The sequence below is a fragment of the Sus scrofa genome, chromosome X (assembly GCF_054392235.1).
Source record: "Sus scrofa isolate SSC_HxYL_T2T_F1_AM1 chromosome X, Sscrofa_HxYL_maternal_Yorkshire_Landrace_v2.0, whole genome shotgun sequence".
NCBI classification, from domain to species: Eukaryota; Metazoa; Chordata; class Mammalia; order Artiodactyla; family Suidae; genus Sus; species Sus scrofa.
Window position 1 is genome coordinate 132,821,801 of NC_139401.1, and position 23,481 is coordinate 132,845,281.

At 49.5% G+C, this 23,481-nt stretch overlaps 1 long non-coding RNA gene across 6 annotated transcripts in view; it reads right to left on the reverse strand.

Moving 5' to 3' along the window:
* LOC110257769 (uncharacterized) overlaps window positions 1-23,481 on the reverse strand; it is a 103,439-nt gene that overhangs the window by 29,759 nt on the left and 50,199 nt on the right. The window contains exons 3-5 of one of the 6 annotated variants that reach the window (XR_014834749.1): window positions 14,710-15,104; window positions 13,096-13,665; window positions 9,476-10,100 (exon numbers count right to left, since the gene is read on the reverse strand). The exons of 4 other annotated variants lie outside the window; for them this stretch is intronic. This is a non-coding gene — a long non-coding RNA (uncharacterized LOC110257769). Of the gene's footprint in view, window positions 1-9,475; window positions 10,101-13,095; window positions 13,666-14,285; window positions 18,720-23,481 lie in introns of those variants that run through there. One more of the 6 variants, XR_014834752.1, reaches the window with a different exon arrangement.

The following is a 23,481-nucleotide window of genomic DNA, read 5'->3' on the forward strand; positions in this document are numbered from 1 at the left end:
GTGTAGAGCAGCGGCTTCCTGCTGGTGAGAGTACAGATTCTGAAAAATCGCTTGGTAGTATTTATTAGAACCAAACGTTTGCTATATTTGCAAGTTGTTAAGAGATTATGTCTAAGAGTTCTCCTCACAAGGAAAAAAATGTTTCATCTTCTTTGTATCTATGTGTGAGAAGACAGAAATTAACCAGCCTTACTGTAGCAATGGTTTCACGACGTGTCAGTACGCCATACACCTGAAATGTGTACAGTGCTGTGTGTCAATTCTATCCCAATAAAGCTGGAAAAAATATGAATTGCAAAAAAGCCCCACCCCGAAACATTTGTCTGTCCTACAAAGCAGAAGTTCCACCTCGAGCTGTGTACACCATGTGCATTACGGCACTACCTGCAGGAGCCCAAACTAGAGACGACACAAAAGCGCATCAACAGGAGAAGGGAAACACCGCATGCGGCATCCTCACGGGGCCTGGGCAATAACGGCAGGTAACGAAATACAGGTCTGTTCGACAGCACGGGTGACTCTTTTAGACATAATGCTGAAGGAAGAAAATACATATTGAGTGATTCCATTTATATGACGCTCAAAACGAGCAAAAGTAATGGGTAGTAATAGATTCCTGAGACGGGGCATCAGGAACTCTTTTGGGGTGCTGAAAACACCCTGCGTTTTGATCTGAATGCTAGATATGCGGGTATATACATATATACAAGTGCATCTAGATGTACAGTGATGATTAGCAGACTTTATACAAAATTATATACAATTCCTTATCGCTTGCTAGAAAAGTTACCCATCTACACATATTTTTAAAGGAAAAAAAAACACGCATGTGTTCTGGATTTTCATTTCTGATCATGGAAGACTAGGTAACTTGAAGCAACCCTCCTGTTGAAAAAAACTGGACAGGAGTTCCCGGCGTGGCTCAGCGGAAGCTAATCTGACTAGCATCCATGAGGATGCAGGTTAGACTCCTGGCCTCACTCCGTGCGTAAAGGATCCCGTGTTGCGGTGGCTGTGGTGTAGGCTGGCAGCTACAGCTCCAATTCGACCCCTACCCTGGGAACCTCCTAAACAAAAAGATGAATAAAAAAAAAAAAAACTGGACAAAATCTTGGAAAATATCACTGTCAGAGCACCAGTGAGCTAACTAGAGAGTAGCACTTGAAACTGCTTTTGCCCTGGGATGTGTGGGGTTTGCTGGCCTAGAAGCAGCAGCTGGAGGCTTAGGACAAAGAGTCACAGTCCAGACGCCACCAAGAGCATATATGGACACTTGATCTGTGACAAATGTGTCACTGTGCTAAGACAGTGAGATGAGATTAAAGCCCTGCCTGGCACCATACACAAAAACAAATTCTGGGTGGATTTGTAGACCTAAGGCTAAAAGGTAAAACAAGAACACTTTGAGAAGGTGATATTGGAAGATGTCTTCATAAAATAGGGTCGGGAAAGACTTTGTAATCAAGACTCACACAACAAACATTTACCACAAGAGACTGATGAATTGCACTGCAATAAAATCCAGAACTCCTGTTCATCAAAAGACGTTAGCACTGGAGTTCCCATCGTGGCGCAGCGGAAATGAATCCAACTAGGAACCATGAGGTTGTGGGTTCGATCCCTGGCCTTGCTCACTGGGTTAATGATCCGGTGTTGCCGAGAGCTGTGGTGTAGGTTGAAGACGAGGCTCGGATCTGGTGTTGCTGTGGCTGTGGGGTAGGCTGGCAGCAACAGCTCTGATTAGATGCCTAGCCTGGGAACCTCCATATGCTGCGAGTGCAGCCCTAAAAAGGACAAAAAAGACAAAAAAAAAAAAAGACGTTAGCATTAAAAGGCCAGCCACAGGAGTTCCTGTTGTGGCTCAGCAGAAATGAACCCAACTAATATCCATGAGGATGTGGGTTCCATCCCTGGCCTTACTCAGTGGGTTAAGGATCTGGCATTGTTGTGGCATAGGCCATCAGCTTACAGCTCTGATTGGACCCCTAGCCTGGGAACTTCCATATGCCCTGGGTTTGGCCCTAAAAAGACAAAAAAAAAAAAAAAAAAAAAAAAAAAAAAGCAGGCCGCAGAAGGGGAAAAGATATTTGCATTGTATCTAACTGCAAAGGGCTTGCATCCAGAATATATAAAGAACACTTGCACATTAATGTGTCAGACAACGGTGTAGGAAAAAGGGCAAGAGACTTGAACAGTTATGACCAATAGCATATAAAAAGGTGCTCAGTCTTGTTAGTAATAATGAAAACAAAATGTTTATTTTATTATTATTATCTTTTATGGCCACACCCATGGCATATGAAGTTCCCAGGCCAGGGACTGAAGCTGAGCCATGGCTGTGAACTACGAGGCAACATGAGATCCTTTAACCCACTGTGCCAGGCTGGGAATGGAACGTGCCCCTCTGCAGTGACTGGAGCCACTGTAGTCAGGTTCTTAACCCACTGTGCCACAGTGGGAACTCCCCGAAAAATGAAATGTTTAAATCACAATGAGAGACCATCAGCTACTCATCAGATGGGCTGAAATGAACAAGTCTGACCATCCTAAGCACTGAGAAAGATGTGGAGCAAGCGGAGCTCCCACGCCAAGGGGCGGGGGGCGGCGAGGGGGGGGATGTTTGGCTTGGCTTCATTGAGCAAATTCAGTGTGCGTGCTGCAGAAGGATTCACAGTGGCCCTGTCTGCAACGGGCACGAAGCGGAAAGGAAGGAACTGCAGATACCCTTAGCGACACAGCCAGGGTGCTGGGGGGGAAGAAGCCGGTGTTTCCATTTATCCAAAATTCGTAGCAGGCAAAGCCAAATCCCGTTGTTTAGAGACGGAGACAGAGATGGCTCGGTTATAAGGAAAAGCAGGCAGTGGATAATCTAAAGGCGGTCATGCTGTTTCCCCTCGGCGGCAGATTAAGAAGATGGATCCTGTGAGGGGTTTTATGGGCTGAACTGCGTCCTGGAAGCTCACAGGTTGAAGTCTTTAGCCCCAGCGCCTCAGAACAAGCATGCGACCCTATTTGGAGCTAGAGTCTTCAGGATGGGGCCCAACCCAGCATGACTGGTGTCCTCAGGAGAAGAAGGGACACACGCAGAGGGGGACCATGTGATAACACGGAGAAGCCAAGGAGAGAGTTCTCAGAAGAAATCGACCCTGCTGACACCCTGATCTGACTTCTGGCCTCCAGAACCGGGAGGAACTCAATGGATGTTGCTTAAGCTGCCTCCGTCTATAGTACTTGCTTATGGCAGGCGGATCCAGGGGGCACTGGGGAGGACTTCTGGATACTTCCAATTTGCTATTTCTGGACTAGGATGATAATCGCACAGGCACTTGCTTAACCACAGATTGTTAGCTTGTATATTTAAGCTTTATTTACTTTGCTGTACACATATTCTATTTCACAATACGACAGCAAACCAATAAACCCCTGGCCTGGGCAGGGAAAAAAAAAAAAAGATTTTGCTCTCATTGAATCTTCACGCCTACCCTATCAGAAAGACCTGGAAAAGAGTCTTTTTATGAATTCTTTCTCTGAGATAAAACTCACACACCATACGATCCATTTCTTTAAATTGTCCAATTCAATGGGTTTGAGCCCACGTACAGAGCTACGCAGACACCACCACGGTCAACTTGAGAATATTTTTCTCATCTCAAAAAAAACCTTGGCGTTCCCATCGTGGCGCAGTGGTTAACAAATCCGACTAGGAACCATGAGGTTGCGGGTTCGATCCCTGGCCTTGCTCAGTGGGTGAAGGATCCTGCGTTGCCATGAGCTGTAGTGTAGGCGGCAGACACGGCTTGGCTCAGATTCCGCGTGGCTGTGGCTGTGGGGTAGGCCGGTGGCTACAGCTCCGATTCGACCCCTAGCCTGGGAACCTCCATGTGCCGTGGGAAGTGGCTCTAGAAAAGGCAGAAAGACAATAAATAAATAAATAAATAAATAAACAAACAAACAAACAAACCTTGTTCCTTTTAGCTATCATCCCCCATCCAAGCAGGCCCGCCAACCACCAATCATCTTTCGGTCTCTATAGGCTTACTCTGGACATTTCACATAAATTACATCATATAGTTTGTGGCCTTTTCTGTCTAGCTTCTTTCACTTAGCATGTCTTCAGGGTGCATTCGTGTTGTAACGTGTATGAGTACTTCATTCCTTTTTATGCCGTATGGATAGACTACATGTTTGTTTGTTTATTTGTTTATTTATTCTTGAGGGCCGCACCGGCGGCATGTGGAGGTTCCCAGGCTAGGGGTCAAATCAGAGCTGCAGCTGCCGGCCTGCACCACAGCCACAGCAACACGGGATCCGAGCCGTGTCTGAATCTACACCACAGCCACAGCAACTCCAGATTTGAGCTGCGTCGGCGACCTACACCACAGCTTATGGCAACGCCGGATCCCCAACCCGCTGAGTGAGGCCAGGGATCCAACCTGCATCCTCACGGATACTAGTGGGGTTCCTTACCACTGAGCCGGGACGGGAACACCCCATCATGTTTATCCACTCATCAGTTGATGGGCATTGGGGTGCTTTCCACTTTTTGGCCATTATCAAGGATGCTACTGTAAAAGACACACAAAATAACGCTCCTCCAAATATTTGTACACCTGTTTTTGTGCAGATACGTGTTTTCAGGTCTCTGGATGTATACCTAGGCGTGAACTGCCGGGTCCCGTGGCGACTGATGTTTAACTTCCTGAGGGGCCACCAAACTGGTTTCCCCCGAGGCTGTGCCCTTTTGCAATCCCATCAGCAGTGTGTGGGGGCTCCAGTTTCTCCCCATCCTTGCCAACACGTGTTGTCTTTGCCTTTTTTATTCTAGTCATCCTTGTAGGTGGGAAGTGCTCTCTCTTTGTGGCCTCGATTTGCATTTCCCCAATGACTAATTACGTTGAACTTCTTTGCATGTGCTCATTGGCACATGTCAGGCAGTCCGAGACACCTTTTTCCTTCCAGGAGACCCCTGCCATCTCCGTGGAAGGCAGGGTTCTTTCAGTCGATAAGCATGGTCAGCCCTGGTTCTTTTTAGGAGCATGCCCTAGCTCCAGGCTGGGGCTTTTGGTTTGTCTGGGTCTGTTTCCGTTGCTGCCACTGAACCCCTGAAAGCTTTACCGAGTCCTCTGACCTCACCTTACAGCACCTGCCCTCTGCCCGCTTCACCTGAAGCCTTCTGCTTGATGCCCAGGACTTTCCTACAGAGGGGCTCTTGGCTTTACCTAAACCAGGTCCTCAAACATCCTAGCTGAGCAAGCAGAGAATCCCAGAAAGCCAGGGCTGCCAGGACTCTGTGACGGTGTCAAATTCAGACCCTGATCATTCGGAGCGGGAAACTGAGGTTCTGGGATGGCGGGGAACGGTCTGGGGTCTGAGGACGCTGGCGGTGGAGCTGTGGAAAACAGTACGAGAAGGTTCACTTTCCCCTCTTCTTAAACAAGGGAGCTCCCAGCAAGGGCCGTCTGGAGGGGGGAGGGCAAGCACCTGCCGGGTGCCTCTCAACATAGCTTGGAGCCGATGCGCGAACAGTGCAGCCGCCGAAAGCTGGATCGGACCTGCACTAGCGGGTGCCCCGATCTGGTAGAGCAAGGTCTTCTGCCCTGGTGACAGGTTAACCACAGTCACTTGAGAAAAGTAAAGATAAATGGATTTCTCCTCTAAACCCTTTGACCTCTGCAAACCAAGTACAAAGGATGCTTAGCTGGTGGAGCTTAACCTCCAGGGGGAGGGAGGGAATAATGGGTCTTTTCTTTTTCAGTTTTACAGGCTTTGACCTTTAGCCAGCTCACTCGTTTCCTCAAATCCGGCGTCTCACTGTGGCCAGTGAGAGTAGAAAGCCTGGTACCTGCCAGGCCCTCAGCCCTGCTGCTCACCCAGCAGGGCTGTTCACGCTCCCCTTACAGGACTGGGCTGTGGGGGCTAAGCTCCAGGCTTCAGGTCAAAGTCCCATGAAGGTCATCTTTCCTTCTAGAATGTCAGTGCTGCAAGAAGGCTGTGGTCTGGAGGACGCGCCCTGGGCTGGGAGACAAAAGCCTGGCTTCCACCCGCTGCTTCTCTAGGAATTCGCTTTGTGCTTAGAGGCACAGGCTTTTCTGGCCTCAGTTTCCTCGTCTACACAAGGGAGTTAAGAACCACTCATCATTCCTTCTGCACCAGAGCCTTAGGCGGAGAAAGTCAGATACACTTTTTAAACCTAAATAGACAGAGAACCGGCTAATATCCTTACTCTAAAAAGAGCTACTGATAGCCACAGATAAAAGATGAATCCCACATTTCCAGCCAGATAACATTATTAAAAGACTCTAGCAACATGTTTGGAAAGTGCATATGCTTTATTCTTGGGGTTTACCCTAAGAGCAGAGGAGATACAGCAAAAATATAAGTACGTACCACCATATTCTTCTCCCTTAAAGTTTTGAATAATTCAGATTTTTATTAAAAGCCGACTTCCAGAGTTCCCATTGTGGCTCAGAGGAGACAAATCTGACTAGTATCCATGAGGACACGGGTTCGATCCCTGGCCTCGCTCAGTGGGTTAAGGATCCGGCATTGACGTGAGCTGTGGTGTAGGTCATAGACGCGGTTCGGATGCTACGCTGCTGTGGCTGTGGTGTAGGCCGGCAGCTGCGGCTCCGAGTCGGCCCCTAGCCTGGGAATCTCCATATGCCGCAAGTTTGGCCCTAAAAAGACAGAAAAAAAAAAAAAAAGCCAACTTTCATAGATCTTTTAACAACACAGCCCGTTCAAAAACATATTTGTATTAGGTAAAAAAATATATTTTCATTCTGATTTCCAACTACTTATCTGAGTCAAAGATTTTGAAAGATTGACAGATTTTCCCATTGGTTTTCCTTTATTGTAGCACCCAGAAATTCCGCAATTACACATCAAATGTATTTAAGTGGCAGAAACTGACACCCCATTAGGAAGTGACCGTGTTTGTCCTACGTCCTATTGATGTAAACCCCACGCTTGCCAAGGAGAGGTCCACGCAGGTTTAAGACTATACATCTTAAAACCAGGTATGCCTATGGCTTTTTATGTTATTTTCATCTTTTTTCTTTTTCTTTTTTTTTTTTTTTTTTTTTTTTTTGTCTTTTTGCTATTTCTTGGGCCGCTCCCGCGGCATATGGACGTTCCCAGGCTAGGGGTCGAATCGGAGCTGCAGCCACCAGCCTACACCAGAGCCACAGCAACGCAGGATCCGAGCCGCGTCTGCAACCTACACCACAGCTCACGGCAACACCGGATCCTTAACTCACTGCGCAAGGCCAGGGGTCGAACTTGCGTCCTCATGAATACTAGTTGGGTTTGTTAACCACTGAGCCACGATGGGAACTCCACAGTACATTTTTTTCAAAGGAAATTAATTATCAACAAAAAAACAATTGAAAAAGGTTGATTATCATAGCCTTGATTTTTTTTTTTTTTTTTTTTTTTTTTTTTTTTTTTTGCTTTTCAGGGCTGCACCTGTGGCACATGGAGTTTCCCAGGCTAGGGGTCGAATAGCTGTAGCTGCCGGCCTACACCACAGCCACAGCAACTCTAGAATCCCAGCCACATCTGCAACCTACACCGCAGCTCACGGCAACACCGATTAACCCACGGAGTGAGGCCAAGGATCGAACCCGAAACCCCATGGTCCCCAGTGGATTGGTTTCTGCGGCGCCACAACGGGAACGCCATGGCCTTGCTCATAATGGTAATAATGTAGGAGAATTTTTACGCAGCATGTTGTTCTCATAGCGCCCTCTCTGAATTACACCTGCCCAGGTCCCTCCCCACAGCTCCTTCCAGCAAGAGGCAGAATGGATTCTTGCAGCCCTTTGACTCTGGGCTGGATTCTGGGTCTTGCTTCGGCCAGTGCCGTGTAGCAGAGGTCACATGCTGTGTGAGTCCCAAGGCCAGGCCTTGAGAAGCTTTGCAGTTTCCATGTTCACCTTCTTGGAATCCTCGGACCACCAGGTTATCTTCCAGTCCCCGAGGATGAGAGGTGCGCAGTTAAGGGGTGACCTCGCAGGCATGGGGGGCTCCAAAGCTGCCTGCTCCAGAGAAAGGGCTGGCCCTCGCCTGGCTCCTGCGAGGCAGCTCCGAGCCCTTGGACCAGGCTGCCCCCAGGGTTTACGGCTGCCCGAGGCTCTGGGCCACGCTCTATCAGTCTGACCTCTGCGGAGCTGGGGTCTGCGTGGCTGAGGTCAGTCACGTGGGTCCCGAGTGTCTTCATGCCTGACCCCCAGGAAGCACCCTGGACCCTAAGACATGGGGAGCGTGCCTGGTTGGCTGCACTTGGCGTGTGTGGTCCCATGTCGTTGCCGGGAGAAGTAAACAGGTGCCCCTGAGATTGCACTGGGAGGAGATGCTTTGGGAAGCATGTGACTGGTTCCTGTTGGAGTTTGTTCCTTTGCTGATCTTGGGCCGCATCCTGTCACCATAATAAACCATAAGCCTAACTCGACCAGCTTTTCTGAGTCCTGCGAGGGTGTCTAGTGAGCCATCAAGCCTGAGGGGTGTCTCAGGGACCCCTGTCGCAGAGGCTTCATGGAGAAGTGTGGGGCCCCGGCCAGCAGCCAGCGTGAGCTGGCAGATACCTGAGTGAGAACATCTGGGGCCTTCGAGCCCCAGTCAAGCTGTCGGGTGTCTGTAGCTGCACGAGTGAGCTCAGGAGGGCCGAGCAGAAGGCTCGCCAGCCCAGCAGGAACATCACGGCAAAGACCACATCGCTGTTATTTTAAGGCACTAAGGTTTGTGCTGCTTCCTTGGTTCCCACAGGCATAGCTGCGATGGCATAGCTATATATCGAAATACGAATACGTCCTTAACGATGCTGCTAGTGGTTCCGTATTAACGTGGAGCTGTGTCCACGATGTATTTCAGGCACTGACGTGTGGTGGACAACTGGGTATATGCTCTGATCCCATTTGGAAAAAAACCTATGTGTTTACCTCTATCATCAGGACGAGCCCTGTGCAGCTGTAGACACTCAACCGTGGTTGACCTGCCCAAACCACCGTGTCCTGGGTCCAAACTCCCGCCCCTGACAGTGTCAGGGGTGGCAGGGCCCACGGCAAAATGTCGCCCGTGGCTCGGTGTGGGTGGTGCAGGGCGGGCGCGGTTTTCTTTTCGTTCCTCTGTGTTTTCTCAGCCTTGGACATGGACTAAAGGGCTAAAGAAACACCTGAACCATGATGCTTTGGGTGACCCAGAGCAAGCTGAGACGGGGGACAGGCGGCGTTGGGGCCCTGAGCCAGGTCCCCCCGGGGCCTGGGAATCGGGCTCGTGCCCCGTGGCTGAGAGCGAGTTCGCGCGCGCTCTGGAGGAGGCCAAAGGAGGCTGAGGCCGCGGGCAGAGGCTTCTATGTTGGGTGGCTGGTGGCAGCTGGGCTCAGGCTTTGGGTCAGCTTGCCCCGAGCCTCGTTAATCATTGCCTTTTGTTCCCCACGCCCCGTGGGCCTCATTCCTCCCCGGGCGGAGGATGGCGCAGGAGGACCCGCTGCCCCCCGGGTGGCTTGAGCATCTCCAGGGGCAGGGGAGGGGGTCTTAGCTCTGGAGGGAGCCTTGGAGATCGTCTAGTGCCCTCCCGGCAGGCGGCGGGACCCCCAGCGGGAGCTCCCTCCACCCCGCAAAGGCCGCCTCCCTCCGCCTGTCCCAGCACAGCCCCAGGCTCCTCCCAGAAGCACACACCCTTACTGGGAATCCCAAGTCGGCTCAAACCTCCCGCGTCAGAATCCTCTTTCTGGACTGTGGGCAGCAGTTGCTTCCTCGAAGTGAAACACCCATCTCTACAAAACGTACAAATCTTTATTGACCGTGGGGTATGTTCTAGGCGTGGAGCTTGGTGTTGTGATCATCTATTTCTTTAATTGTCCGAAGCACCCCGGAATGAGGTTTTACCACCTACATTTTCCAGATGGAGAAACGAAGGCCTGGCAAGGGAGCAGGAACGTCCAAAGTGTCACCCTGGGAAGTGGCAGCGCTGTGGTCTGACCCTGGTCTGTTGGAACCGCTGCCTCTGTCTCACTGATTGACATCTGACTTAATCCTGACAATGACTTTGAGCTACTTAGAATACCCACAATGCAATAAAATAGACACCGAGAAGCATGCCTAGAGGAAACACAAAAAGCCGTGAAATATCAAAACAAGGTCAAGAAATATACGAATCTGCAGAACATCTGGGCTCCAGTGGACAAGAAGGATTATCACAGGCTGCCAGGCTGCCCAACTGAAAGGGGAAGGCCAGTTATCTTTAGAGTTCTCATTACCAGTAAGACGTTCGTTAGAGAAGATACAGCGAGCAAAGAAAGCCACTTCTGAACCCGATCAATGATAGCGCCACCTGGCAGCGCTTGGCCCCTCCCCGAGGACATTAAGCCCACGTTTGGGTCCTGATCTGAATGACGGGGCAGAAGCGTATCTGTCTGTACCTCATCTGTGCCCCCCTCTGTACCTGCATCTATGTCACGGTCTGGATCTGGGCCCGTAGCTGTACCTGTGTCTGGATGTGTGTCTCTGTAAGTATCAGTATCTATGTTTCTATTTGTCTCTATAAAAACTTCTTTCTGTGTCTCAATCTGTACCAGTAGCTGTGTCTCTAACTGGGCCTGTACCCTTTTCTTTAGCTCTACCTCTATCTGCGTCTCTATCTGCACCTCTGACTTTCTGGAAGAGCTTGTATCTGTGTCTCTTTGTATTTCTATGTGAGTCTCTCTCTCTAACTGTCAGCATCTCTATCTGCATCTGTATCTCTGTCTCTATATGTCCCTGGGCCTGTGATTGTGTCTCTATTTGCATCTCAGACTGTGTCTCTATCTTGAACTAGTACTTGGTCTCTCTCTGCCCATGAATTGATGTCTCTACCTGTAGATCTGTCTATGTCTCCCTCCGTACCTGTATCCAGTTCTCTCGTTGTACCTGTAGGGCTTCTGCCTGTAACCGTACTCGTGCCTGTGTCTCTCTAACTAGCTATGTCTGCCTGTACCTGTGCCTATATCTTTGTCACTGTAAGTATCCATAGGTGGCTACTGGTTCCTCTGTCCTTGATTGCATGTGTCTCTGTACCCATAACTATGTCTCTGTCTGTACTTGTATCTGTTTGTCTCACTGTGCCTGTTTATCAGTGTGAGTACCTGTCTCTGTGTCTTTATTTGTACTGGTATTTGTGTCTCTACAAGTAGCTATATCTGATTCTCAATATATGTCTTTTAAAAAAATATTTATTTATTTGTTTGTTTTTTAGGGCTGCACCTGCAGCGTATAGAGGTTCCCAGGCTAGGGGTCAAATCAGAGCTCAAGCTGCCAGCCTACACCACAGCCACAGCAACGCTAGATCCGAGCTGCACCTGCAACCGACACCACAGCTCACGGCAATGTGGAATCCTTAACCCACTGATCGAGGCCAGGGATCAAACCTGTGTTCTCCTGGATGCTAGTCAGATTCATTTCCGCTGAGCCGTGATGGGAACGCCTCAGTATGTGTCTTTACCAGGGTTTCTCTTGATGAGACCAACATCTGTCTCTCCAGCTGCATCTGTAAGTGGGTCTTTATCTACCTATACATTTGCCGGCGTTTCTTTTTTCCTTTTTCGGCCGCCCCCAAGGCATGTGGAAGTTCCCAAGCCAGGGATCGAATTCAAGCCGCTGCTGTGACCTATGCCACAGCTGTGGCAATGCTGGACCCATAACCCACAGCACCAGGCTGGGGATCAAACCTGTGCTGCCACGGAGACAACGCCGGATCATTAGCCTGCTGTGCCACAGCGGGAACTCCTGTCTGCGTTTCTTTATGAATCAGCATCTGTGTTTTTATCTGCAATTATATATGTCGCTCGCTAGGTACCTGGACCATTGTCTTTATCTGTTCCTGTATCTGGGTCTCTATCTGGATCCATATATGGGTCTCTTTCCCTGTGTCTGGGTCCCTATCAGCCTGTACCAGTCGTTTTGTCTGTCCCCATATCTGCGTCTCTATCTACAAATGTGTCTGTCTGCACTGTTCCCTGTAGGTCTTTCTTGCTCTGTATTTCTACCTGTATCTGGGTTTCTATCTGTGTCTATACTGTTGACTCTTTCTGAACCTTCATCTGGTTTTCTATGTGTAGCTCTATGGTTGTCTCTGTAGCTACCTGTGTCTGCATTGATTTCTCTAGCTTTACCTCTATCAGGGCCCTATTCGTTCCTGTAGCTGCATTATTATCTGCCCTTCTTGGCCGGGTCTCTACCTCTATCCCGCCTAGATCTGCATTCGTATCTGTACCTGTGCCTGTCCCTTTGTAGGCCCCTGCATCTGGGTGTCTATCTGTGCCCGTATCTCTCTCTCCGTGTATCTGTATCTACATCTCTATATGTACCTGAATCTGTCTACCTATACCTGGAACCGTGTCTTGATCTGTGCCTGTGTCTAGGTCTATATCGTACTTGCGTATGTGCTCTGAGACTTGCAGCAAAGGTCATGAAATTGGCCGTTCGCTCTGCTGCCAGTTCCACCACTGCGTCTCATTATGTTAGTTTCCTGAGACTGCTGTAGGAGATGACCGCAAACTGGGTGGCTTCAACAAGTGAAATTTATTGTCCCCATGTCCTGAGGGCTGACATCCGAGGTCAGTGTTTTGGCAGGGATAGTTCCTTCCGAGGGCTGTGACGGAGGATCTCTTCCAGGCCTCTCTGCTGGCTTCTGGTTGTTGGAAAGCTTTGTCATTCCTTTGCTGGTCGAAACGTCACCAGTGTCTGCCTTCATCTTCATATGGCCTTCTTCCCGTGTGGCTGCCTCTGCGTCCAAATGTCCCCTTTTTGTAAGGACATCAGGCACATAAATTTGGGTCCACCCTGGAGTTCCCACCGTGAGGCACTGGGTTAAGGATCTGGTGTTGCAGCAGACGAGGCTCAGATTGCAGGCTGCAGCTGCAGCTCAGATTTGACCCCTGGCCCCGGGAACTTCCACATGCCATGGTGCAGCCAAAAAACAAAACAAACAAAAATAAGGGTCCACCCTAAGGACCTCATCTTAACTAATGACTCCTACATTGACCCTCTTTCCAAATAAGGTCACCTTTTGGAGTCTGGGGGTTAGGACTTCATATGAATTTGGGGGGACGTGACTCACCACCTAACAGTCGCCTGGCTCCTTCATGTCCCTGCCGAGCCCTGACCTTGACGAGCTCCTGACTCCATCCTTCAGACTGGAGGCTTTTCTCTGGGCTTTCACTGGGGCTAGTTGAGAAGGCCACTGCCATTAGCTGGGGAAGGGAGCTCCAGGGCAACCCCGGGCACAGGCCCGTGAGGCAAAGGTCAGAGGGGACGAGGTGGCTCTTCGGACCTAGGACTGGACCTTGGTGGGCGAGTCAGGTTGGATTAAATGACGCTGCAGTAACAAAGAGCCCCCACACCTCAGTGCTTAACTTAGCAAGGAATTCTTGCTCGCTTAGCCACTGTGTGGACCACGCGTGAGGGGGAGTGTTTGTCCTCGTTCAGAGCCCAGGCCGAGGGAGGCACTCTGCCCACGGTTCCACTAGCTTCCAGGCAGGATCAGGGAAGCATGGCCTGTCGTATACCAGCTCTTCATGTGTCTGCCCGGCACGGAGATGCCATGCTTGGATTCACGTGCCATTGGCCAGGGCAGGTCACGTGGTCACTCCTCATCGCAGGGTATTAGGAACCCACTCCACTGTGTGCCCTGGAAAGAGAGCCGGAAGCCTTTGGAGAACAACAGGCCTTAGGAAGCCTGGGAGGGGCTGCTGCTTTCTCTCCCTTGCGTCTCTCTTTGGGAGGGTGACCGCAGGTCCCGGTTGGCCAAGGCAACACATACATACTGCCCAGCCCAAATAGTAATGGTGCTTTCTTGCTTTCGGTTTTAAAGAGTCCCTCTCTGGACACAGATTCTATGCCCCGCCCCCTTCTCGTTTGTGGCAAGAGATAAAGACATTCCATGTGCAGGGAAGCAGATGCTGTTAGGAAGGGAGACACTGTGGTGGACCATATGCTAAAGTGATAAAGCCGCGTCTCATTACATGTTATTCTCTGTGTTTCTTTTTATTACCCATCAGCCCTCAGGTGAGTCTTCTTTAGATCTCTAAGCTCATCTTCGTGGTGTCCTAGGGCTGAGGACAAGGACATGTGTTCAGAGGGCTGAAAAAGAGCAGTGTCCCTCAGAGGCTGGCATGGTGGTGGCAATGGTGACAAGCAAGGGGCATCCATGGACAAGCAAATGATCAGAGTGAGTGTCGGAGCCTACCTTGCCCTGTCTTACCCTGGAAGTTGTCTAGTGATGACCAGGAATTTGGGGGGGGGGGTTCATTTTTTTTTTTTTTGGCAGCATGAATGGCATATGGAAGTTCTGGGGCCAGGGATCAAACCTGCACCACAGCAGTGACCTGATCCACAGCAGTGACAACACTGGCTCCTTAACCCTCTGAGCCACCAGGGAACTCCTGGGAGGTTCCTTTTAAGAGAAGGTGGTGCTTTCTCAAAGATCGTCACAGGTAACACCTGTTACTCCTCCACTGGATCTCTCCAGCCCAGTGGGGAAGCCACTTCCATCCCAGAGCTGGCATCCAGCACGAAGAGGCCAGGCTGGCAGCGGGCCCCTCACCATCTTGTGCCAGGGTGGAGAATGGGGACTCTTGTTGCCTATGGAAGGGCAGGCGTGCTGGCGCAACCTCCCGTCACTAGGGCAGTCATCTTTTTCTCCTCACCCCTTCCTGCCTCAGGGCCTTTGTACCTGCTCCTCTTTCTGCCTGGAATGTCCTTCCCCCACTCTTCTCATGTCTGGCTTCTCAGCCTGAGCGAATGGCCTGTGCGTTTGCTCTCTCTGCCGACGACCCTTTGCCTCTGTCCTCTGTCACGGCAGCCTGTTCATTTCCTTCATGACAATTGTCGCGGTCTTTGAATAACCATGTCTCTGTTCATTTTCGGTGTCCCCTCTTCATAAGGGTGGACACTCTACCTCTTTTGTCCATCACCGTGTCCCACAGCCTGGCACAATGCTGGTCTCCCAGCAGGTCCTCAGCACGTTTGCTGAGTGAAGAATGATGAAACAGATAAACGCGTGAACTTGAACTCAGTTTCTGCGGATTTGCTGGCCCTGAACGATAATGTAGGAAGAGGACGGACACCCTGGGAAACCAAAATAGAATTTGAGTCCAAAGGGGCCATTCCCTACAGGCTGGACCCACAAAACTGAAAATGATCTGAAGGTCAGAAGCATCATGTGGGAATTTATCGAAGGGTGGAGTCTGTCTGGCAGGGGCAGCTGGCCCTTTAGAGCATTTATTGATTTTGTCAGTAATACCCACTCCCCATTGGTGGCAAGTTCTGTGACCACGAAGACGGTGCCAACCCAGGGGTGACATGTGTAAGGCTGACCAGAGATGGCACTATAGAGCGGGCAGGAGACTGTTTTCCGGTGGCTTTGCGGGCAAGTACCCATCCTTCCTGCATGTAGAAAATACTCAGACAAGGTACTCGGGGCTGAGGTTACGAGTCCCGTTTTTTTCCGAAGAGGAAACTGCAGCTCAAAGATGTCTAAGCTCATCCAGCAGGTGTGTAGAGAGCCAGCAGGTGCCCAGTGTGGGACTCCCAGGAGGTGATGGGTGGGGGTAGGAGCCCAGAGCTTGTGCTTTGTGATCAATTGTGCCAGGGTCTGAGTCTCTGGCCGTGGTGAGTGGGGGTATTTACACTGCAAAGCCCCCCGCTCCCCAGATACCTGGAGGCCTTCCTCCTCCTGAGGGGGCTTCTCTCCATCCCACCCCTCCCCTCACCCCTGGGAACCACCACATAGGAAAGTACATGGGCAACAGGTTCATAAAGAACCGACTTGCATTTAGTGAGTTCATTATAAATTAGGCCACAGAACGTTGCCAGCCGGAGGTCAGTTACGTCCGCCTTTCTCAGACTCCCAAGGTCACTGACAATTAAGGATCTCAAGGTGAGTGGGAGGCTTGCAAGACACTCGAGTGCCTCCTCAGTGACAAAGCAAGACAGAGTTCTGGTTGGAAGACGCTTGTACTAACCAGAACATTCCATCCTATCTCCCAGGCCACTGCAGAGATTTTATGGAAAATATGTTTATTGCCTTTTTCAAACCAGGCTCGCACGTGGACACCTCAACCAGGACAGTACAGTGCATTCTACCCATGGCAGGAAGGGCTTGTCTGCTTTGAAGGGGGCTGCCTCCAAAAATGTTAAAAGCAAAGAGCTCTATTTACTGTAAAACCTGTTTAGTGAATGCCTTTGACGTATGTGCGTGGGCCCAGGAACCAGGCCCCAGGGCCCTCTGCCTCCGCCCACATTCCCCAAGTGCTCGCACTTGTGAAAAAAACGAAAAATATGTTTTTGTGGGGCTGTTAAAATAAATGAAAAAAACCAAAAAACCAAAAAACCCCAAACCCCTTCTAGCCTACTCAAAAGTCGAAGGTGGGAAACTCACAAGTCAAACGCCTGTGCTCGGCTGCCGGGAGGTGCTTCAGAGAAAAGCCCCCCATGGTCGTGCCCCTATGGTCGTGATGGGCTTTCTCCCTCAGCTTGGGGGGCCCTTCCTTCAGGAGATCTTCTGTCTGTCCCCATTCCCATGGGGGTTAATTCGCCAGCCAGCCACCCCTCCATGCACTAAGTCTTATCAAGGTGCTGGGTCGACAGGCAAGACAGCGGCGAACAGACAACACTCCCTGGCTTCGTGGAGCTGTTGGCCTAGTTGGGGGGTGCTTGCGATAGAGACGATGAAGAACCATACCCCACAGCGCCCTGAAAAGTGGTGAGGGCTGTGGATAAACCTAAATCAGGGGAAAGGCCAGCTGGTACCACATGGCAGAGGTGGCGCTGTCGTTTTGGGCTGAAGGACAAGGTGAGGGAACAGCATGTGCGAAGGCTCAGAGGAGGAGGGTGCTTGGTGCAGATGAGTGAAGGCAGAGCTCCAGGGAATGAGGTCAGTGATGTCCCCACGGCAGTGCTACTGTGTCATTACTGGCACTCTTATCAATTGGGTTCCCAGGGACACTGGCTTGGGGCGGAGCTCAGGGTGCTCTCAGGACCCATATCGGGGCAAAGGAAGGGCGGGAAGCAGCTCCGGGATGGGTGGAGGAGGGGCCGGGCCATCCTCTGGTCACTGCCTGGCGCTGCCCTGCAGGGGGTGTGCCCTGGGGCCAGGCTGCTCTCTTCAGATGGTAGGCAGTTCCTACAGAAGGGACCTTCAGGGAAAGTGACACTTGAGAGTCCACCTGGCCCTGAAGGGAGATTGGGGGGGCCCGAGGCCTGCCCCACCCTGCCGGCCCCGGGGGCTGCGGGTAAGCCAGGCCCTCTGCTGAGCACTTCGCGACAAAGATCCCATTTAGTGCTCACGCAAAACCTGTGAGTTAAGCATTATTAGCGCTATTTTATAGAAGACACTCAGAGAGACTGAGTAGCCTGCCCGGGGTCCACGCTACTGTGCACCGAAGTGGGGGTTCCCATGCAGACACAGCTGACTCTAAAGCCTGGGCTCCTCACCACTGGACTCCCCTCCCTTGTTCTGAACTCCTTGCCTCTGTTGATATAGCCCCAGGGTGGGGCCCGCACATCACTACGCTGACTCATACCCAGCAGGTGGCTACTGCTTGCATCTCCCTGGCCCACCGCTCTGCCTTGCTCTGGTGCTGTGGAATTGATGGGCCTCGATGCAGGGTCTCTGATCCTCTCCTAAACATTTTCCTTGGAAGTTTGCCCGGCCGTGAACCCTGATGCGAGGGTTTACAGCCTTGAGGGTCAGGGCTGAACAGAACCTTAGAGACCTGGGCATTCTGGCTTCGTGGGGGCGGGGGGCAACGTTGAGGTCTGGGACCTGCCTGAGGCTGACAGCCCGGGAGGGTGGGATGGACTCAGACTGACTTGGATCCCTCAAAAGTCCTACGCCGAAGTCTTAATGAACACCTAGGACCGCACAATGTGACTCTATTTGGAGAGAAGGTCTTGCAAGAAGTAACTGAGATGAAATGAGGCCGCTAGAGCAGGATCGAATCCCACCTGACTGGTATCCTTGGAAGAAGAGGAAACTGGGACATAAACATGGACAGAAGGAAGACCACGTGACCTTGGCCTTGGGCGTTTAGCCTCCAGATTTAGAAGAAAATAAGTGTCTGTTGTTGAAACACCCAGTCTGTTGCATTTGGCTGCGACGGCCTGAGCAGACTTACTCCCCAGGCCTGTGCTCCCCGCTCAGTGCCCATCCCTGCAGCCTGGCATCGCTCCGTGGAGCTTAGCTGGGTGTAGCGCCAAGAGCACGAGTCTTCGAGTCAGAAAATCTGAGGACATTCTCGTCTTTTGTCCACCTGTGTGGATGTGACTAAGTCACTCAATCCCCCTGCGCTTCTATGGCCCCAGCGGGAAACCGAGGCATGAAGGAACCATTCGATGTGCGGGCACTCTCAAGGGCCTGATGGGAATGTTGGGGGGTCTGAGGACAGACAGCCCTTTGTCATCCTAAATCCCAAACACTTGACCAGAGCGTGACGTCACATGAAAAGAGCCTGGCCTGGCATGGACGGTACCACGTGCCGAATCCACTTCCAGGGAGAAGAGAAAAGCGCACATGAGCACTGCATCAGGGGCCTGGATTACTGTCCTGAGCAACTGGCAGCGGCTGGAAGGCCATACCCTGCAGGTGCCAGGGCAACGATGCCAGAGGAGCCCAGGGGAGTCAGAAGGTGGATGGGCCTTGTGCCAGGCGGTGGTGTCTGCCTTCAGGAGTCTGGTGCACCTCTACCTCCCACGAAGGAGAGAGCGAGACAGTGAGGAGGGGGGAGGTGGGGGGGAGGAAAGCCGTCGCAAGCCGTCTACGCCTCTGTGTCCATGAACGTGAGCGGCACAGCCAGGTAGTACCACCCCGGGGGCTCGAGAGGAGTGGGGATGGTGAACCCTTCTGAACCACATGGAATGAGCAGGGATGCCATGTAGTAGTAATAATAATAATAATAATAATAGTAATAATAATATCGGCTATTATGGGGAGGCAGTACAGCACCAAACCCCAGGATTTTTTGCTTTCGTGTTTGCAGAACCAAAATATTGAGGTTCAGAGTGGAAGTGAGGAGAGGTGGGAACGCACTCGACCTAAAGCCGCAAGTCGGCCCGGAAGCCAGCCGGCCCCTCCCTCCGCGGACATCACTGTTTCCGGGAGCCGAGGGAGCTGGCTGATCCTCGCTGGGAGGCAGAACCCTGGGTTCTCTCCGTCGTCGCTACAGCTGGACTAAAATTAACACCGTTTTACTAACCATAGCAGATAGATGCCTTTCTGTTGGCCCAACAGCTGCTCCTTTTCTGCCTACCACCTGCTAGATGTATAGCCTTGGGCAAGTTATTCAACCTCTCCCTGCTTCAGTTTCTCATCTTTCGAGTGAGGCTAGTAACACCTACCTCCCAGGGTTTCGATGAGCAATAATACATTCCTCAAATAATGACACAGACACTTAACATATTAAGGGCTTAGAAGAGCGTGCTTGAAGCATACTAAGCGTTCAATAGGGGTTATTATTATTAGGAATCTCATGACTATTATCCCTCTTCTATCCTATGTGGTGAGTGGTCCCCAAGCCCTTCAGTCTTAGGAATGACATTGCCTGGCTCAGTCCTGGTCAATAAGAATGCACGATCTCGGGCAAAGGTGAAGTCAAACTCCAAGAGAGCAGGAATCACAATCTTATCATCAGAGCAGGTTGAATCAAGAAACAAAGGAAGGGGTAGGATCCACAATTTTCTAATCGTCCAGAAAAAGTGTGGACCCAATAGGAGAGGATCGAAGTTCATGCAGGAAAAAAAGCACAGAAAATGCAAGGAGAAATCGAAACGCATTTGTAGTAAAGAAATTTCTCTCTCTCAGCACATAGAAGAACACGAGGACAAAAGATTCGCAAGTATATAGAAGATCTACAGAATAGAATAAAGTCTATCCAGATCTACCATCTTTTGCCAGGTTCTGCTGTGATAAGAAACAGCTTCCAAGGTCCAGTGGTTTGCAACAGCAAATGTTTGCTTCTCCATCGCATTACACGTTGATGACTGTAGACTTTGGCTCTTCTTCTTTTTTCTTTTTTTTCTTTTTTTCAGGGCTGCACCTACAGCTTATGGAGATTCCCAGGCTAGGAGTCGAATCGGAATTGGAGCTCCAGCTGCCGGCTTAAACCACAGCCATACAACTCGGGATCCGAGCTGCGTCTGCGACCGACACCCCAGCTCTTGGCAACACCGGATCCCCGACCCACTGAGTGAGGCCAGGGACTGAACCCGCATCCTTGTGGAAGCTAGTTTCCACTGCACCACATGGGAACTCTGCCTTTGGCTCTTCTCCATCTGTTTTCTTTATTCTGAGCTCCAAACTCAAGGAAGAGCCTCTCTCCAGGACCTAACCACATTGTGACGGAGAGAAAAGAGCAATGGCACAGCCAGTGATGGCTCAAGTCATGTAGCAGCAGGCAGAAATTGTAGTCTTTCTACGTGGAAGGCAGCAAATAAGAACAATAATACCATCTATCACAATATCTTATTGATCTATGTCATACTCTATACCATGTAATACAGCTTGTATGTACCGCTGCACATTCACAAAAAATGAACATATATTGGCCCCAAAAGAAGATGTCAACATATTCTAAAATGCAGAGATAAAACACTGCCTTCAGAAACAGCGGACTAGGTTGTTGCAATTCAATTCTCCAGCTGAGCACAATGAGAAAAGTATTAAGATGATCTACCTGAAAACATCAGAGGGCTACAGGCACGGAGAACTTTCAGGGCCAAGAACTGAAAAAAGAAGGGAAGCCAGAGACCTGAGCCTGGCATGGCTCTGCTTTTCCCCCAGGGTGGGAAAGCGCCCATTCTGAAAGCCAGAGCTGGGAGTTCCTGTCGTGGCTCAGCAGAAATGTACCCAACTAGCGTCCATGAGGAGGCAGGTTCGATCCCTGGCCTCACTCAGTGGGTTAAGGATCCGGCGTTGCTGTGAGCTGTGGTGTAGGTCACGGATGTGGCTTGGATCCCGTGTTGCTGTGGCTGTGACGTAGGCCGGCAGTGGCAGTGGCAGCTCTGATTCGACCCCTAGTGAGAACTTCCATATGCTGTGTGGTACAGCACTAAAAAAATAAAATTAAATTAAAAAAGCCAGAGCTGAGAGGAAGAGAACTTGTGAGATTCAAGACCCACTAAAGAGGAGCCCTGGTTACACCCTCCCATCCCCCAGGTTTTGAGTTGGGATCCTAAGGGTGACATCCCAAGAGTAAAGGTGAACCCAAACTATGTAAATCAACTATAATAGAAAAAATAAAAATTAAGAAAACTAAAAAAAATATATAAAGTGATGGACTTTGAGCAGGAAAAAAAAGTAACTAACCAAAACTAGATTCATCCTAAATAGGACTGAATATCAGTTTAAAATCATCTCAATCAATCCCTAATTGGATTAAGCTACTCTGTTCCTAGCCTGGTGGTCTGCCAGAAACACAACTGTAATGGAATATATCACTAACCATAGCTTCACAATATCATGTATCTATTAAATTTTTTATAAACCGTATTTTTCACTTAGTAAAAAATAACTAGTAATAAAGAAGACAAGCTTTGATCCAAAAAACCTTAAGGAAAAAATGAACAATTGAAATCAGTCCTTTATTCCTAGTTAGCTGAGTTCTTTTTTTTTTTTTATCATCAATGAATATTGGATTTCGCTACATGCTTTTTCTATGCTAATTTATATGATTGCACAATTTTTCTTCTTTAGCTTGTTTTTGTCCCTTTTCTTTTTTTAGGGCTGCACCTGCGGCATATGGAAGTTCCCGGGCTCGGGGTCGAGTCAGGGCTGCAGTTGCCGGTCTACACCACAGACAAACCAAGGCCAGATCCAAGCTGCATCTGCAACCGATACCGCAGCTCACCACAATGCCGGATCCTTAACCCACTGAGCGAGGCCAGGGATCAAACCCACATCCTCATGGATGCTAGTATCCATTAGCAGCCACAGTGGGAACTCCTAGCTTGTTAATCTGGTGGATTATACTAGCTGATTTCAATCTTGAACCCGTCTTGCATACTTGGAATAAATCCCGCTTGACTGTGGTATATAATTTTTTCATGCATTGCTGGATTTGAGTTGCTAATATTTTGTCAAGGATTTTTGCATCTATGTTCATGAGCAATATTGATCTGTAATTTTCCTTTCTGGTAACATCTTTGATTTTGGTACTGGTGTAATTCTGACCTCATAGAATGAATTAGACAGTGTTCTCTCGGCTTCTAGTTTCTGGGAGAGATTGTAGAGTATTGGTATTATTTCTTCCGAAAATGTTTGGTACAATTCATCAGTTGCACCCTCTGGGTCTCATGCTTTTTGTTTTGGAAGATTTATAATTATTGATTCAATTTAAAAAAATAGACTTTTTTTTCATATTCTCTATTTCTCCTTGTGTGAGCTTTGTAGTTTATATCTCTTAAGGAATTGATCCATTTCATTTAAGTTATCAGATTTGTGGGCATAAAGTCGCTCATAGTATTTCTTTATTATTCTGTAGTCCATGGGATCAGTAGTGATGGCTCTTCTTTCATTTTTGATGTTAGTAATTTGTTTCTTCTCTCTTTTTTTTCCCTTGGTTAGACTAGCTAGGGTTTCTTCATTTTTTTTTTTTTTTTTTTGTCTTTTGTCTTTTTGTTGTTGTTGTTATTTCTTGGGCTGCTCCCGCGGCATGTGGAGGTTCCCAGGCTAGGGGTCGAATTGGAGCCATAGCCACCGGCCTACGCCAGAGCCACAGCAACGCGGGATCCGAGCCGCGTCTGCAACCTACACCACAGCTCACGGCAACGCCGGATCGTTAACCCACTGAGCAAGGGCAGGGACCGAACCCGCAACCTCATGGTTCCTAGTCGGATTCGTTAACCACTGTGCCACGACGGGAACTCCGGGTTTCTTCATTTTTATTGATCTTTCAAAGACTTAGCTTTTGGTTTCATTGATTTTCTCTATTGTGGTACTATTTTCAATTTCATTGATTTCTGCTCCAATTTTTATTATTTCATTTCTTCTGCTTTCCTTAGGCTTAAATTGCTTTTCTTTTTGCAGTTTTCTAAAGTGGAAGATTAGATTATTGATATTAGATCTTTCTTCTTTTCTAGTATGTGCATTTAATGCTGTTTCCTTCTAAGCATTGCTTTTGTTGCATCCCACAGATTTTGATAAGTTGTATCATTTAATTAAAAATATTTTTAGGAAATTCCCATTGTGGCTCAGTAGTAAAGAACCTGGCTAGTATCCATGAGGATGCAAGATTGATCCCTGGCCCCGCTCAGTGGGTTAAGGATCCAGGGTTGCCGTGAGCTGCAGCGTAGGTCACAGACAAGGCTTGGATCTCATGTTGCTGTGGCTGTGGTGTAGGCCAGGAGCTGTAGCTCCAATTCAGCTCCTAGCCTGGGAACTTCCATATGCTGCAGGTATGGCCCTAAAAAGAAAAAAAAAGAAAGAAAAATAAATTTTTTTTTTAGATTT